The sequence below is a fragment of the Neopsephotus bourkii genome, unplaced genomic scaffold (genome assembly GCF_033783945.1).
Source record: "Neopsephotus bourkii isolate Nb327-2 ecotype Australia unplaced genomic scaffold, CSIRO-AGI_Nbou_v1 NB_1057, whole genome shotgun sequence".
In the NCBI taxonomy this organism is placed as follows: Eukaryota; Metazoa; Chordata; class Aves; order Psittaciformes; family Psittacidae; genus Neopsephotus; species Neopsephotus bourkii.
In genome coordinates this window covers 281,873-299,222 of record NW_026901546.1, presented here as the reverse complement: position 1 = coordinate 299,222, position 17,350 = coordinate 281,873, and the positions used below count along the sequence as shown (strand labels likewise).

The window sequence follows — 17,350 nt, the reverse complement described above, 5'->3', positions numbered from 1 at the left end:
TCCTCATACTTAGGAAGTGAAAATTAAATCCAATCTTAAAACATACAATTTATCTTCAACACCAGTGCGGCAATCAAGCTCCAGCTCAGACAGTCCCTCTGCACCTGATGAAATTTTACGACATTTTAATCATTTATGTGCATTTCTCAAATGTATCGAATATCTCTTTTTCAACTAATCTGACAGGCATGAAAATGAAGGCCATAAACTTTCATTTCAATATAAGGAAAAAACAATCAAATTCACCCTTTGCTGTGCTATACTGACAGCCATCAGTTTTCCAGCAGCTTACAAGAAGCTTAAGGGATGTGCAAGGTTTAAGATATAATTAACCTTTCTTAAACTCTGAGAGTTAACCTTTCGCTTTTTATCATAGTTTATTTTCCCAGATCTAAATAATTAATTCTGTTCAAGAGAAACACTTGCCACTTTAATCAGAACTATCCGGAAATTTGTAGCACAAGGCATGGAACTCGGGTCAAAGCCATGAATCCTACAATGTTTCAGGTCAAACATGAAAATAGAAAACCTTGCAGATGTTCATCTTTTCCTGCCAGAAACTGCTTCCTGCCCACATTGTACCACTACTTTCCAGGCAAGGTCACATCCTTCAGAAGACTGCAAGTCCTCAACTTCTCAGGACTTCAGAGCAACTTACAGTTGTTTCTCTGATCCACAAAAATTTAAGATTGCAGTGGGAATGCTCAGTTGGCCTCTTGTACCGGCTGTAAATCATCCTTTACTGTAGGACGTTGCTCACAGGAACATTTGCTGTTAATTATTTCTCAACTTTTGTTTTGCTTATGAAGTTCTGCCAAATGCAAAATGTTGCACACTTCCACATTTAAGCTGCAGTCAATGCCCATTTTACTGTTATTCAGGCGTTTTACTTTAATTTTTTTTTTTTTTACCACAGCCAAATGAGATATAATTAGTCAAACGTCTGTACAATCCCAGAGCATTGAGAAAGACAGCACAAATCAGTTTTCTCACAGATGCCACTAGTGGGATATCGGACCCCTCAGCAGTCCATTTCTGAGGGGGTAAATTACTTCCCCCTACTGCAAAGATCCTCAAGGACTGTGGGAGAAATAGAGGAAAGTAAACTGTGAAGGTCTAGCTGACTTCAACAGGTCTAGGTAACTCAAACTCCAGTGGTAGCAAAGTCAGTGCTTCACAGATGGATCACACATAGCCCTCACCCAGGGTCTTCAGACTAGACACTCTCTTTCTTTACACTGTTGTCATACTTTTAGAAGTGAAGGCTATTTGAGTTGCTGGAAAAGATCAATAATAAAAAAACTCAAACCACTCAAAATTTCAGGGTTGCTGGGCACAGGATGGGCTGAGAATGTTCTGAAGTTACTGCTCAGCTGAAAGTAACTGGGAACTTATGCTTATTTCTGCAGGTCTTTTTGGAGGCTCTCCCTAACATCCCTCTTGGGCTTTGTGAATGACCTGCAAGACTCAGAGCTCCCATTGTTCTCATTTCACTTTCATTTTCATATAGGCAGAAATGCCCTTTACATTTTTCCCAACTGAAATGTAGCATTCGTGTCAAAGTTACACCTCATTTTGTTCCCTGTCCTCTTATATACAAACCTTTTGAGATGCAAAATGAACTGTGCCATGGCTCAAAAACACAGCTGCATGGTGGCTAATGGCCCCTGGCTTTCCCTGAAATCAATACAAATTACTACCTGCCTATTTATTTGCTCTACAAAGTCACCTGCCAGCTAGCTGCAGATAACCGTGTTTGCTCTGAGCCAAGGGAGGCGAGCGGGCTGTCTTTCAGTGTTTTTTCAGCCTGCATATTCCTGCCCACACACTTTCATCTAGCAAGCAAAGGGTGGCCTGTGCAAACCAAAACCACAGACAGAATGGACAAGTTATACTTACGATTCCCACCATGAGGTTCGCCATGGGTCTTCCCTCCCTACCCAGGTGCTGTGCCTCACTGGTGGAGTCAAAAATGGCGCCAGGATGGGAATTTCTAGCTATTTTACAAACAAGGTATTTTCACAACATCTTTGAGATTAGCAGGACATGTAAGGAAGTCCTGAATAATGGATGAACAGGAAGAAGTACACCATTAGGAAAAAGAGTTAAAATGGTGTAAGATTCAAGCTTGGTTTTGCAGTAGCTCAAGCCAGGGTTCATGCACAGGGAACAACAGCTACAATAACTCAAATTCCAGCTTCTACTATTGCCCACATGAAACCCAAATAATGGTACATATTTCACAGCAAAGTCTGCAACACAAAGCTCCTTGCATGACCAGTGCTTCTGTGTAGTACAATAAATGCAGTAGGTCCCCACCTTGCAAGCCTTTTAGGCAGCGGAGAAGGCTCCCCTTTTCTGACATACTCTTTTTAAGCATCTCAAAGTTGTTCGTTCATTTGTTTATTTTTTTAATCCTTTATAAAAAAACCTGTTGATGTTGACAGGGATCAAAACCCCAAGGGCACTGACATTCCTGCTGACTGGTATATTCAAAGATACACACTTAAAATGCTTCCTGCCACAGTAGAAACACCAAAAGATGTGAGGACTAACACCCTACTCACGGTGAAGGGGAAAGGAAGGACAGCTGTAGTCAGGGCTCTAGTCAGAACCTACATCAGTGCAAACGCATGGGAAAGCATGGAGCTGCTCAATTGCTGCGTGACCACGGACATATCCTGGAAGACAGAAATCCCTATTTGGCTGAAGAACCATTTTCCTCACACTTAAATGAGATCAGGCCAACTACCATGGTATAGATTGTTTGTGCAGAGCTGAAAATCCAAATCCATCCATTATTCAGAAGCAATGTGTCTTTGGTTCACCAACTGCTGCAGAAGTTGGCAATGCTACTTTGGCAGGGAGGGACTCCGTAGAAAGCACAGCAAACAACATCATTATCTACCTGGTTTCCTGTCTGCTCAGTCAGACAGCATGATGCTGGCTGACAGTCTGCCCTTGTTTACCAAATCACATTTTAAAGATTATATAAGTCTTTCATTTAGACTGGCAAGGTTCAGTAAGATGACTCATGCTTAATAACCTGCTACCATATACACAATAGCTGGCAAAAAACACACTATAGCTGCAGTGCGAATAACAGTGGTATTTTAACTGCATTACAGATGGCAAAGCCTTAACCTTCCACAGCACTTTTCTGCAGTTCAGAGTCTGGCAATATCTAATTCAAAGTGAAGCATGTCTAGGTGATAGAAATACACAGGAGCTATCTGGACCCTAAATTAAGAATCCAATTTTATGGCTTGTTTAGCTTTTACGACCTCATTTGCAACATGTCAGTGTAGTGACTAATGTGTACAGAATAAGTGCTATGACAGAAAGCATTATTGTTGTAAAATCATTCCTTGAGATCTGTAATGCATTAACTGGACATCATGTGATTTGGGAAAAGGAATTTTCTGTATCCAGAATCAGGGTTTTGCTGTAGGTGATCTACTTTATGACCTCTAAAGAGCATCCCTCTTCCATGTTCTAGGACGAGACTTGGCTTAGCTAGTTGAAGGCCGACAAAATTCTTCCTAGTTTTACACACAACAATAGGAATAGGCCCTTTATTATGAGCCAGAGAAGAAACACAAGCAACAGTAGTTGGTAGCTGTGGCCACTCTTTCCTATACCACATGAAGAGAACAAACAATCAGTGGGGAACAAAGGCATGGCTAACTCAATCAGCTCCCCTCGTTTCTCCTTTTGGATGAGTGTTGCAGTGAAGTTTTGGTTAGGACTTCATGTGGGATGTTTTCAGGACAAACAGGGAAATCTGTAATATGGCTTCCCTAGAAAGGAGGCAGCAGAGGCAAGGATGCAGGGAAGGAGCTGAATGAAAAAAAAATGGTATGAAGCAGAGGTGTGCAGTGGGAAGCGTGTGTACTGAGGTCCCCACAAGATTCTGCTGCAGTCCTTTAGGCCCCACCGTCAGTCCAGGATTGCAGGCAGTATTTTTCCTTCCCAAAGGAAGAGGGTGAAGCAGACTCAGCAGAGCTGCTGCCTCCTCCATAGAGTGCTCTCCAAATGCAGAGGTCCCAGCCATGCAACAGAGCATTCAAAATCATGCCACTGCTGATTACCTTTCTTGCGATATCTTATGAGGGGACTGTTACTAACAGTGGAGTTAAAGCTCAGCTTCTTTGCCCCAGTGTTTTGATTTCTTCACTGATATTGCTAAGGATGTCATCAACCTGCCAAAGGATTAGGATGGACAACCACATTCAAAACAAGCTAGCAGACTGGAAGGACTGGGAATAGGTCAATGCATTTTCTCTAATTTTAGACTTTGGGAGTACAAAACTTATATGCCAACTCAAAGGAGGTGATCCTGCTCCTCTGCTCTCGTGAGACCTCATTTGGAATATTGTGTACAGTTCTGGTGTCCTCAACATAAAAAGGACATGGAACTATTGGAGCCAAGTCTAGAGGAGGGCCACGAGGATGATCAGGGCTCAAGCACCTTCCATATGAAGACAGGCTGAGAAAGTTGGGGCTGTTCAGCCTGGAGAAGAGAAGGCTGTATGGAGACCTCATTGCAGCCTGGAGAAGAGAAGGCTGTATGGAGACCTCATAGCAGCCTTCCAGTATCTGAAGGGGGCCTACAAGGATGCTGGGGATGGACTCTTCATTAGGGACTGTAGTGATAGGACAAGGGGTAATGGGTTCAAACTTAAACAGGGGAAGTTTAGATTGGATATAAGGAAGAAGTTCTTTACTGTGAGGGTGGTGAGGCACTGGAATAGGTTGCCCAAGGAAGTTGTGAATGCTCCATCCCTGGTGGTATCCAAGGCCAGACTGGACAGAGCCTTGGGTGATGTGTTTTAGTGTGAGTTGTCCCTGCCCCTGGCAGGGAGTCAGAACTAGATGACCTTAAGGTCCTTTCCAACCCTAACTATCCTGTGATTCTATGATTCTGTGACATATTACTGAATTTACTTTCTGCCTGAAAGAAAAACTGCAAAGCAGAAGAAGCAGAGGGAGAGAAAGAAATAGTATAGAAAATAATGACATCTTATAGGCAAAGTATGAATCCTCTAGGTCTTCTGCTTTACCATGGGGGAAAGGGGCAAATCTCTATTTCTGATACAAACTGCACACGATCCTCTTTAGCTAGGAAAACATATTATTAATTGAATGTCTCTCCAGGAAACAAAAAGTATAAATTACAGAGGAAAGGCCCACAAATTCCAGCAAGTTCTGCAAGTCTGTGAGATAGTTTGGTAATGTCATGTATGCTTAAACCAGCTATGTTCATTTGTCCATTTCCTTATCTCTTTTGTACGGTTTCCATCTGGTGTGTTCAAGGGAAAAACAACTTCTCACTTTAATGAAATCACTGACTATTTCCAAATTATGTGAGCTTATATTATTTGTTTATATTTTTAGCTCTGTGAAAACTGATTTAGAAATAAATAGGGACATACAGTAGGAACAAAACAAAACCTTCATTCGAATTTTTCACCTTCACAGTTCTAAGCTCATCCCAGATTTTATATCAATTCAATCGTTTGTTTGCAGCAAGTGCCTTCCCTTATGTGTGCCTCAGAGATTCTGTGCTTTTATCTTGAGCTTTCTGAAGTCAGTAGGAGCTCTGCTGCACAATAAGGAGGCCAGGGCTCCTCTCACAATGACTCACAGCTACCCTTCCTATCACTAATGAGCAGCATCAAGAATGAGGGTGCAGGGGGAAGTAGGAAATAAAAATAAGCAGACATCTTTCTGGGCAAGAGGTGCTGTTCTCCATTCAGAAAAATCTCATGGTTGTCTCTCACACTTGCTCCACAAGACCACAGCTCCTCCTCAGCTGATGGTTAGTCTTCAAGGGAAGACACTCTCAGTGCCAACTATGGCATGCTTTCAACTACAGCTGTCATCACAGCAAGCCCAAGGAAAGCAGCAAAACCTGTTTGCTGTTGAAACGCCTTCAGCTGGCTGAGAAAAAAAGAGGATTTGGCTGGGACAGTGTCTGGGAGTTTCCCTGCCTTTTCACATGGAAGACTTACACAAGATTATGAGCCTTCCAAGAGCCTGCCTCATTCACAAAATGAAAAGATCTATCCATTGACAGCAGAGTGGATAGAGGAACAGTATGGGGGCTCAATCCTCAATCCAAATGTAATGCTACAAGCACCACTGCTTCTATTTTTGCATTTTTCCTCAGCATCCACCCAAGAGGAGCTATGTGAGCCTTGCTTTTCACAGCATGGCTGAAGAGTCACAGAGGGACCAGAAAAGCACCAAGAGGAGAAGCAGGTGAAAAGGAGCAGAAGAGATGGTATGTCAGATCTGAGTGATCTGAGCAGGTTCTAGCCACCTGCGAATCTCTCTCTCATCCAGACGCTGGTGTCTCAATTTAAGCTTCCTCAGACTCACCTGTTTCTCCCTCCATTCCCTCCAACTCACTGTGACTCTCCTGCCAATTATGCAGACATGTTAATTCATTATCATAAATCCTCTACCAAGACACTCCCTGTGCTGATGCTTCTCAGGCCTGAACTTCAGTCCTTAGGACTACAGGCCTGATTTGGGTATCCTGATTTACAGTTAAGTAGGATTATCACAGAACAGTACAGAAATGCATGGAACCACTTCTTCTTGCTGAGGAAGGATCTTCCTTCCAAGAAACAATTTGGAAAAGGAAGTTGTTGTGGTTTAAACCCAAACACTAACCCAGCCTCTCCTCACTGGCACAGCATGAGAGACTGCAAAGTCCTTCATCAGGATAAGCACTACTGACCAACAACTAAAACATTCATGTGTTATAGGCATTGTTCTCAGACTCATGCCAACACACAGCATTGCATCAGATACTAGGAAGGAAAAAAATAACCGTTACAGCTGAAGTCAGGACACAAGTGAGCTTTCTACCATTCATGGATATATCTGCAAAGTTGCTAAGCACCTCCAGCTCCAGAGAAGTCAAGGCACTTACCTTGTATCTTCCCTGCATACGCCATAAAGGACATGCTCTGCCATGCTCTTCCCAGTCCTGTAGCACTAAGGTAATCCTGTAAAACAGTAATCCTCCACACTGCTTACAACTGAGCAGTGTACAGCTGAACCCAGAAAAGATTTTAAGATTTTGAAAACACTGAGTAGTGTAAACATAGTTATAGTGCTTTGCAAGTCATGTGTAAATATGCATGCTCTGCTCAAACACAGTTACAGAGGTGTGTTACAGCCCTGGAAAACAGCCATTTTGAATTGTTTGGTTTCTGGTCCAGGCTCATATTTTACCCAGGAATTTCCAACAGGTCAAGAGCCCTAAGACACACCTGTAGCCCTCAGAGTGGGGCTGAAGCATGGTAAAGGGGTCAGGCCAACAGGAAACAAGAATAAGACCTCTTGCTCCATTTTTCTCAATTCAGCATCTCTTACAAGTGCTAAAAACTTACCTTCATTTTCAATGACTGCAGGCTATGCTTCATACAGGAGCTGGCATCCTCACTCACAGCAAGCCAAGGGGGGTGGGGGTGGTGGTGACAAAAGCAACACAGCTTTCCAGAGCAAACACAGCGTATCCCTGGTCTGCTTTTGCCAGAACCGGGTCTTGCAATAACCAAACAGGGAGTCTCTGGTACCTCTACTACTCAGTGAAGAGCCTCTGGTATAAAAGCTGCTCTGGGAGAGGAGGCGGATATGACAGTGACAGGGAACTTTGCATCCAGCCAACACCTTAATGGTTACAGCTCTGCTGTAACAGTGCCAGGGTAAAGAGCCAATATTCACAGCGCCTCTATGAGCCTTGTCAGTATGACTGCTCACAGCAACGTCAGCACAAATGTGATGTTGACACTAATGTACAGTGCTATACCATGCAACCAGCCACACAGTTCAGAGGGGTACCTGAGAAGACACATGTGCATTGTGATTAGTAAAACATGGCAGGGAGTTTTTAAATCAGTCTTGGCCATCTCTTATTTTACTAGCTCTGTATTCAGCAAAGAACATTTTAAAACAAAGAACACATTTTCTGGTAAATAATTTCTGAAAAGTATTTCAACAATAAGATTTAAATGTGTGGAGTATTTGAAAAAATGCCTAGCTTTTACTCAGCTACCAGGGAGCTTACATATCATGGCTCACTTATTTTGTGTTGTTTATTAAAATTTGTTCCAAAATTCTATCTTTCTTCACACCATTTCTCAGGGTGATCTGAATACAAAACCACACCATATCAGACACCAGCATTTGCTTCAGTTTGCAGTTTACAATCATTTTTTAAGGGAGAAATCGAATTACATGCTTGGAAAATCTTTAAAATATCTAATTTTCTGAGTTTACAATGATGTGTGTGTATGCTCTCCAATTTCAGAATTACAATGAGAAGAATGAAGCACACACAGCCTGAAGGCAAGATGTTTTCCCTGGTCTTTCATTTTTGTAGAAATGTGTTAAGAGAAAGCTTCCATGTAATGTACCAGAAAGAAAACAGGAATATTAGGTTGACTTGCACATAAAATGTGAAGACCAAACTCTCCCATCTTCTTTAGCAGAAAACCAATGCCATTAGCTTCAACCCAGACAACTTAACTACACCATGTTATTCTTCACAAACACACGCAAGCTGCTTCTGTTGACGAAAAACTTTGCCAAATTCAGTTTGTGTTTTTGATTTGTAGGATTTTTCTCACTTTGGGGCTTTTTTAAACCAAGGGAAATCAGAATAGTGCAACTGCGGCAATATTGAAAACTTGCATGATTTGGCTAAATAGTGCCAGTGAAATCACACTATTAACCATCTGCACAAAACAGAGGTGTTGGGTTTTTGTAGAAAAATAGAACAAGCACAGAACTTGGCACTTCTGTGTGAGGATGAAGTTTCACTTTCTATATTAGAATGTATGGGTTTAGGTTTTTTCCTTTTTTTTTATTCTAAATTATTTTCCAAGAACTTAATTCTCAGCGAGGAAAAACATTCTGGAACTATCTTTACAGTGCTCTTCCTGACATACCAACAACTATCTGTATCTTTAAACTGGTATCAGACTGAAGTCTGCTTTTTAAAATCTTAAAAAAACTAAACCCCAACCAAACAACAATCACAAAAAACAACAAAAAAATCTTGGAAAAAAAAGAGTTGCAAGAAAAACATACTTGAAAACATACAGGAAACAAAGAAATCAGATTATTCCATTGACAGCTTTATATCCAACTGTGCATAACAGATCACATGAAGCTGAGTCCCTAATAAAACTCCTAGACAAGACTTCAGCATGATATAGAAAAAACAGTAATAAGAACAGCGCCCTAGAGATGAGCCAGCAAGGATTTGCATTCAAATGTAAGCCAGTCAGAAATACTGGGTAACATCTCGTAGTCAACAGCCAGTGGGTAAAAAAAAATTAAAACCACTCCATCCAACCATGCACCAATTTTTCTGTTACCCCTAGAAACATCCCTAGGTGTGCAGCTCTAGCATAAAATAACTGATCAATTCAGCTTACCTCAAAATTTAAATCAAGGTTTAAAACAGATCACATTTTAGGATTACTGAGATAGGTTCCCTGAAAGTGGCCAAAGAGATTGAAGCCTGATGATGCTGGACCTCTGTGCAGGTGAGGAGCTGGTAGCAACCCCACAGGGCAAGCAGCCTGACCTGTAGTTGCTCCTGATGGAGAAAGCAGGGAGCAGACCACAGTGCATTGCAGAGATCTGAGGAACAGAGCTTACCCAGGTCATTCTGGAGCTACAGAGGCTTAAACATATGTACATGGAAAAGGTCCCTTTGACTTTGGCTGCCTCAGTCAACCCACGCCCCAGTTTTCAGAAGCATTTATGTAATGAAAAGGATGGACAGGCACTGAGTGGGATTTTCAGAGCTCGCTGTAGGTGTGTAAACAGCTATAAAATCTGACCTCAAGTGCCTAAAAACCTGAGAAACCTTTGGCAACGCAAGTCCCAAAGCTTTGGCAAAAAGAGCTAAATTTGTGTTCTTAACCAAGCGCACTTCTTGTTTAACATCAGCGCAAGATTTGGCATGTACAACATGGAGATTTTGGGATGGTACATGATTAAGAAACAGAAAGCCCAGAATATTCGTTTTACGTAGACAAGCACTGGCAGGTAGCACACAGAAGACAACTTTGGAGGAAGAGCTCTATCTGTCATGAAGGACACTCAAGAGTCTCAAGAACCCTCACTTATTTCCTCTTGAATATTCAAAACCAGAAATGCAGCCTTTGGACCACTGCATTTCAGAGCAACATGTTACTTAGGCTGCTGAATGCTTGGCAGGGCAAGTGAAAATAAGACTATATCATGGGACCAGTAAAATGGAAGTGGGTGTATGAGAAAAATTGTGACTATATTATTGCACATATTGTTACATTGTTGTATTTCACATCTTCATTAAAGTCTGTTCTTGCCATGCTTCATTAGTACTGGATTTACTGCACCAAATAGATTAAGAAATTCTTTCCAAAATTACTCATTTCTGCTCATACTAGTTCATTTCATGATTAGAATGAGAAATGGCCCTAAATAAGATGCATCCCAGTAAAAACAGATGAACAGAAATAATTACAAACAGAACAGTAATTTATTTTAAGGTACACACTTCAAAAACATGACTAACCTCCTTGGAGAAATACATCCAGATAAGCTTCTTTGCCCCTCCAAACGTAACAGAAATAAACCCTAAAAAATATAAATCTTTCCATCTGTGGTACTGCAGACTTTCTTTTCTCTTGCCAATTAAAAGACAGATAATAAACCAAATATTTCTTAAAACACAGTAGGTTTCAAAGATACCAGAAGATACTTTACTATATCAACTTGACAGTGTTTCCAAATAGTTCTTTCTTGTGGTTGCATTCAGTCCAGCCTTTGAATAGAACTAGTAGAAAACATACAGCCATTGCTCATTAAAAAAAAAAAAAAAAAAAAGGAAAAAAGAAACATTTGTCCCTTAAATACAAGCAAAAGTGTCATACCCTACGGTGATTCCAGGGACATTGATATCAATATCTGATTTCTTAGTTTTGTCTAACTCCACCCAGATATGAATAACCTATTAGCAATTAATAAGAAACACTGAAAAACATGCCAAGTATAACTGAAGATCACAGTCCAGGTAACACGAAGCTTTCTAACATTTGTAATTATTAATCTAATTCTTGTAAACATTTTCTGCAAGGACATGCACACATTAGATATACATTCGTCTAACAATATCAAGGAGTGTATTTACATTTTAAGCCAGGCAGGTCTCTTGCACATAACTGTTCATGCAGATTCAGAAGATACCTGGACATATGTTGTTTGAAAGAATAAAGCAGAACCTAGAAGAGCTATTTTGGCATTATATTGAGGAATGACACAGGGTCTAACGTAGAAATAAGAATCTAAAAAAGGAGAAAGGGTGGAAAAGCAGATGCTGACATTAATGGATAGACTAAATGTACTGAACTGGCCTGACCAGCTTTCTGATGAATTTCTGGAATTTCTGATGATGTTTTTCCAAAAAGACTTCTTTGGCAATGCGCTTGGACAGTTTTATCTCCTCTTCTCTCAGAAAGAGATGCTCCACTAAGAGGTGATAATTATTTATTATTATGGTGAATCCAAAACAAAACAAAGAATCTGTATTGTGTATTCTTGTATTAATGCTTTGCACCATTCTTTAGTTATCTGTAAACATGGCTGGCTTCTTCCAAAAACAAACTGTCACCAGTGAGAGCAAGCTGGTGGGGGAACAGTGAAAATTACTACCACCAAATTCAGCAGTGATGTTGTTGGCACCTCTCTCTGGATAGCACTTATTCTGGCTTTGCCAAGCCAAGATGTCCTTCCACCCTGCTGAAATACCCATACTTGATGATGGAGCAACCCAACAGAGAAGCCAGGGGGCGATATCCCCTGCGTGACACCAGATCTAAGCCTTCAGATCGTTTGCACCCCTGCTTCGCACTGACAGCATTTCACCTTTACCTGTACGCATCTCCAGAACTATTGCACCACATGCAAGGCATGAAAACAAGATCCAACAGATCTGAGGGGCACTCCTTATGTGTATGTGTGTCCCCACTTCCACCTGCCCAATTGAAAGCAAAATGTGCATGCTCGGACCAAAGAGAAGTGAGACCAAAGGGAGTGCAGATTGATTGCTATCATTGAAATCATTGAAAAAGTGACAGTGTCCCTGCTATGTTCAGCTTTCTAATCCTACTGATGCTGCCAGCTCAGTCTAAAGTTTCAATAGCATTTGTCTTCTAAGATTACACTGAAGGGTCAGAACGAGCTGGCACTTCCAGCCGGAGCCCCATTACATGTACAAAGCCAAGAGCAATGCTGCAAACGAGCCCTTAGCAATGCAATCATCGAACTGAGAACTTTGCTGGGGTGCCAAATAGAAGGGAACATTTCGCTTACTATCCTGTGGGGACACAGCATGACCCTGTCCTGGTTAGACAAAAGGTTAACAATAATTTCTGACCCACACTTCCCTGTTGTGATAGGAAAAGAAATGCTGCCACACCCAGCAGATGAACAGAGTTTTGCAGAACAGACAAGTGTTTTTCCTTATCTACAATATGGACAAGCTGATCTTACTACAACTGCCTTTTCAAACGTAACCATTTCCTTAGAGTAGAAATGCACATGCTGAAATGCCGCTTCTAATGGGGCACGAATGCTATCACTTCTGTAATCATGCCTGTTTGTAACCAAATTACAACATCCAATGTCCATGAAAACAATGGCACTGAAACAAAACACTCAAAGGCTTTACATAACACAGAGGATATCTGAGAAGTTCTGGCATCCCAAATTACATTGGCAAAGAGCAAGCTCCACATTACCAGCTTCATAAAGCCCAGCAGAAGGAGAACATATAACAGCTCTGCTCCCCTTCAGTTCAGCCCTCAGAGGTGTGGTCACCTTTGTTAAAGTCAGGTTTCATTTTAAGCTGCACAAACATCTCACTACAGTGGAATCTAAAGCAAGCAAAACACTCATGGATGTCAGGGGAAATTTAACCTACTTACCATCTGCCAGACTGGAACAAATCGACCTAGGAATAGTCTAAAACAAAACAATAAACAAAGCCTCGAAGAGCATTTTAAAAGGCTTGTGTTTAGAATAGCTGTACAGCACAATAATAAATCTGCCAGAGACAAAAGAGAAAGAAATTAAAATCTCCTGGCTGTACACTTTTGAAAGATGATAGATATGGAAGAGGCAGTCAAAAGATTTTTTCTCTCTGCAGAACAGCTGCACAAGTTAAACATTTAATAACTAAGAGCACTGTGATTGGTAACTAGCCATTAAAAAGTTATTTAAAGGTAAAACTCCTGGTTGTTCACATGTGGAGTCCGACCCAATGGATAGAGAAAGAAGGGCAGAATGTGGGGAAGGAGAGCTGTATCTGGGACAAATACATCATTTGGCAGCAAAGCACTGGTTCTGTGCCAGCAGTTAGAAGTGATACTTGAGCCGAACCTGTGAAAATACAAGACGCACAAAGAAACTCTCTCCCGTTGCCCTCCAATGCATGGAGACTGTTCAGGGCAGCAGCAAGAGGTGACAGAAGGGGATGGCACCAGAGACTACCTTGCTGCTAAGTGCTGCTAGGTGCTCACTGAGCGTGATCTGGTCACCTGTGTGGCTGCAGGTGCGGGGTGTTTATCCCTGAACACAGTGAAGTCTGAGCCACAGCCACGGCTGTGCAACATCCAATGCTGGGCTCAGCTACAGCGGTATCCTTTGGGGCTTCCTATTCTGGTGGTGTTCTGTATTTAATTTCATGCCTTAAAAACAACCAGCCTACTTCTTCTACCTATGGAACTTTTTTTGATGCCAATAATGTACAATGTCTGTGATATCAGCAGGTAACATTAGGAAAGTCAGATTCAACAAATCAATGTCAGCAAAAAGTCCCCAAAACTGAAACCACGGATATATTTTAACAAATGCCCATGAAAACCACAAGTGGTAATGTTATCACTAGACTAAACTGTTCAATGGGATAGAGCAATACTATCACCTGCCTCTGCTCTAACAAGTGCTTGCACAGACAGTTAGAGACTGACTTTAATAATTACTATGAAGAAATGCAGTCTTTACACAACTGTCCAACTCAAATACTCATTTCCAGTTCCAGCAAGGCTTACATATGCTGCAACTTTCTTAATGCTTTCTCATAGCATCTGACTGCCACATCGATGCTGCTCATTCTACCATTAGGCATAAAGGCATGGAGAAATATGTGAGATGCTTAGGCCTCTCCAGAGGGACTGGTGGAAGGTGGGGTGAAGGTCTCATGCCTGGCTCAATGTCGTCACCTCCATCCAGCCCCTGGACCTGCATGGAACATGCTTCTGCCATGCATGTTGCAGCCAAGTGGGATTCCCAGTTGACAATCATATGCCAGATCCTGAGGACACTCACTTGATTTTCCTTGCATCTCTCCCCATTCACACCACACTAAGCACTTTTGTCACTGAGATAACAAGAGATGTATCTCACTAGAACCTCACAAGTGCAGCTGTTTTGCAGTATGTGAATTGAAGGAGTATTTTGGTCAGGGTGTAAGAGCTGGAGCAGTGTGTGCTCACTGTGCCACACAGCAGAGGGGGAACTGTTGGAAGCACTCCTGGTGAGCAGCGCGTGCACAGATGCCTGTAAAATTAAATTCACAATGCCTGTAAATCTTCCCAAACCACCCTTACCACAGAAAATCTGGGACTGCCCTTTATGGCAGTTTCTCACCAACCTCCCCTGTTAACGGTGAGGAAGCTGGCAACCAGACAGGCCATGGGTTTCATTTACAACAGCAGAAGTTCCTGAAAAACTGCTCTCCCCAGCAGCCTGCAACCTCCCACTCCCAGCCCACTCGATCCCCAGCATGCACTGCAGAGGCCTTTACAAACACAAAACAAACCAGAATAAAACAGGATTTTGCCAGAACAAACACTGCGTCTTGCCCCCTGGTATGCATGGTCATTCTGCCTGTCTGCCCAGGTTACTCCATGCTCCTGCAGTGTAACAAGCAAATGCATCCCATAAGGAAGAGCAAAAAACATTTCAGTTTCTGTCAGCAAAATGCAGGCATATTGCTTTGCACAGGCAAACCTGGTGGCTTGCATGCAGCAGGTACAGTGGGGCGCTTGAGGTCCACGTGAACCACATACTGCAAGCGGCATTTCCTGATGAGCATCCAGGAGTGCTGCATAGCTCTTCCACTGCCCATTTTCGCTCTTTTGCTGCCTAGCTGTAAGTCCCTTTTCCTTCAAGGCATCACTGGCTAAGTTTTCATCCCCAAAACACACTGCTATAATCTTGGCCAGTGCCTGCAAGCCAACTGCGGTGGCTCAGGCGCTCATTAAGATTACAAACTATTCCTGCACCTTCTTTCCTGAGCACTTTTCCCCTTCACTTGCAGAAATGCATATTTCATCAAGGCTGCAGCACATGACACTCCTCAGTGCAGTCATGCATTTACCGAAACATGCTCATTATTTTTGCCCACCTCTGTAGCTGAGTGAACCTCTCACACACTCTTCCCCCTCAAATGAAGTAAGTTCTCTGTGACACTGAGAAGGACCTAGCTGCTCTTGGTGGTGCAGGTGGGAGGGAAGAGACTATTCTCCCCATTCTGTGCCCCTATGACTTGTCAGATTACCTGACCTGCAGTCCCCATTCTGCAGGTACTGGATCACTGGGTTTGCACTCTAGAAACAACTGTGGTCTGTAAATGATAGGGTGGCGGTGGCCAACAGGCTGGTTTGCTTTAATTATAAACCCAACACTACTGGGCTAGCTGAAAATCCAGCCATACGATCAGAAAAAAGCCTAAGATTTAAACAGAGGTCTCATCATTGCATGCAGGTGATGGACGGTCTGAGTGGTGGTCTGTTCAAACACAAACCTTTCCAAATGCCAGGATTGCACAACTGGAGCCCAATGCTGTGGCATCCGTCTGTCACACTCTGGAGCTCAGCCCTTCTCAGGCAGGCAGGAAGATTCCTGTATCTGTCAGCACCCCTGGGAAGATCAAGGAAACCCTGGCTGATCACCCTGGACGTGTTTCTCATCTTGGAGCGCAGTCAGGAACTCAGAGGTCTCTGGCTCCACGTCACACCCTTCAGCAACACAACACCCTTTAGCCCAGGTCTCTCTGACTCAGTTTCTCCTCTAAAATGGGAGCCATGTTCCTGTAGTGCAATGGGTAGTGCACTGTGCAAAGCCCATGTGGCTCTGAGGGGCAGCTGGCTGGAGAGTTGACAGGACCAAGGCAAACCATTGCTGATCACACCGTTTTAGAGGAATTTTAGTTTCCTGTCTACAGAGTCTGATTCAAAACTTGGTCTTCCCTTGAGAGATTTATGCCAAGATAGGGTAAACTCTTTCTGAAAGCACCAGTTCTGAGTTATGCAGCTTTTGAGGCAAACTTAAGTTTGAGAGTCCCAACTCATCTCCCATGTAAATGGTACCAAGGCACATATGTGGTGCACTGGATAGTTTCTTCCATCAGTTAATTTCCTACTTGAACATCTGGAAACTTCCCTGCATTTTTTGTGGTCTTTTCTTCTTTCTCTCATTCTCCATCTAAGGATATTACTGACATCTATTCCATCAGGCCACTCAAAGAATGTATGTTTGCAAAACTTGAGGCTTTCTTCCCTTTCACAGTACATTCTGATCCTGAACTATCCCAAAACTGTCTTTATGCACATTCCTACCCTCAGAGCACAGAAATACTTGTTTCTTACAAAACTTGAATACAACTGTTGATTTTCAGTGCCTTGAGATGAAATACTGGAACCATTGCACACTAGCAGCCAACTACTAATGCGAATCTTCATTTTTAATGACAGGACTACAGCCTTAGCAAAGAAAGCAAGCTGCCCATAAAAGCCCTAACAAGGTAGTTGTTTACAAAGTAAAAGCTCTCTGAAGCAACTACAGGAAGTCCAGACAGCTTGACCCTACCCTTTCCACATGCAGACGCAGTATCTGATACCAGGCATCAGGTGTCTTGTATCAGCTGTACACTTATATCAGATACAATAAATAATACATAACTAATGCAAAATATCAGTTTCATTCCGTTCCTGCTTAGTTAAGACTGCACTGCATGCATTACCTTATCTCTAGCTGAATGCAACACATCTGCCCAAACCCATCACCGAAGACTGAATTAAATTTCTTTGGCAGTAATATTATTATATATGCAGCATGCTTATCTAGTGCTGTCTTTTCTATTTTCTATCTTAAGTGTCTTGAAAATGTAAAAGCAATTCAATTTGCTGCCTAATCAAATACTTTCTACCAAACAATCTAATGGGTTAAACCATGTGAAAAATGGTAATGCCATTTTCTTTTGTCAGCCCCCTGA

General features: G+C 42.2%; 1 protein-coding gene across 2 annotated transcripts in view; it reads right to left on the bottom strand.

Moving 5' to 3' along the window:
* The window catches only part of KIAA1958 (KIAA1958 ortholog), a 76,448-nt gene that overhangs the window by 47,760 nt on the left and 11,338 nt on the right, over positions 1-17,350 (bottom strand). The gene's annotated exons all lie outside the window — the stretch shown is intronic.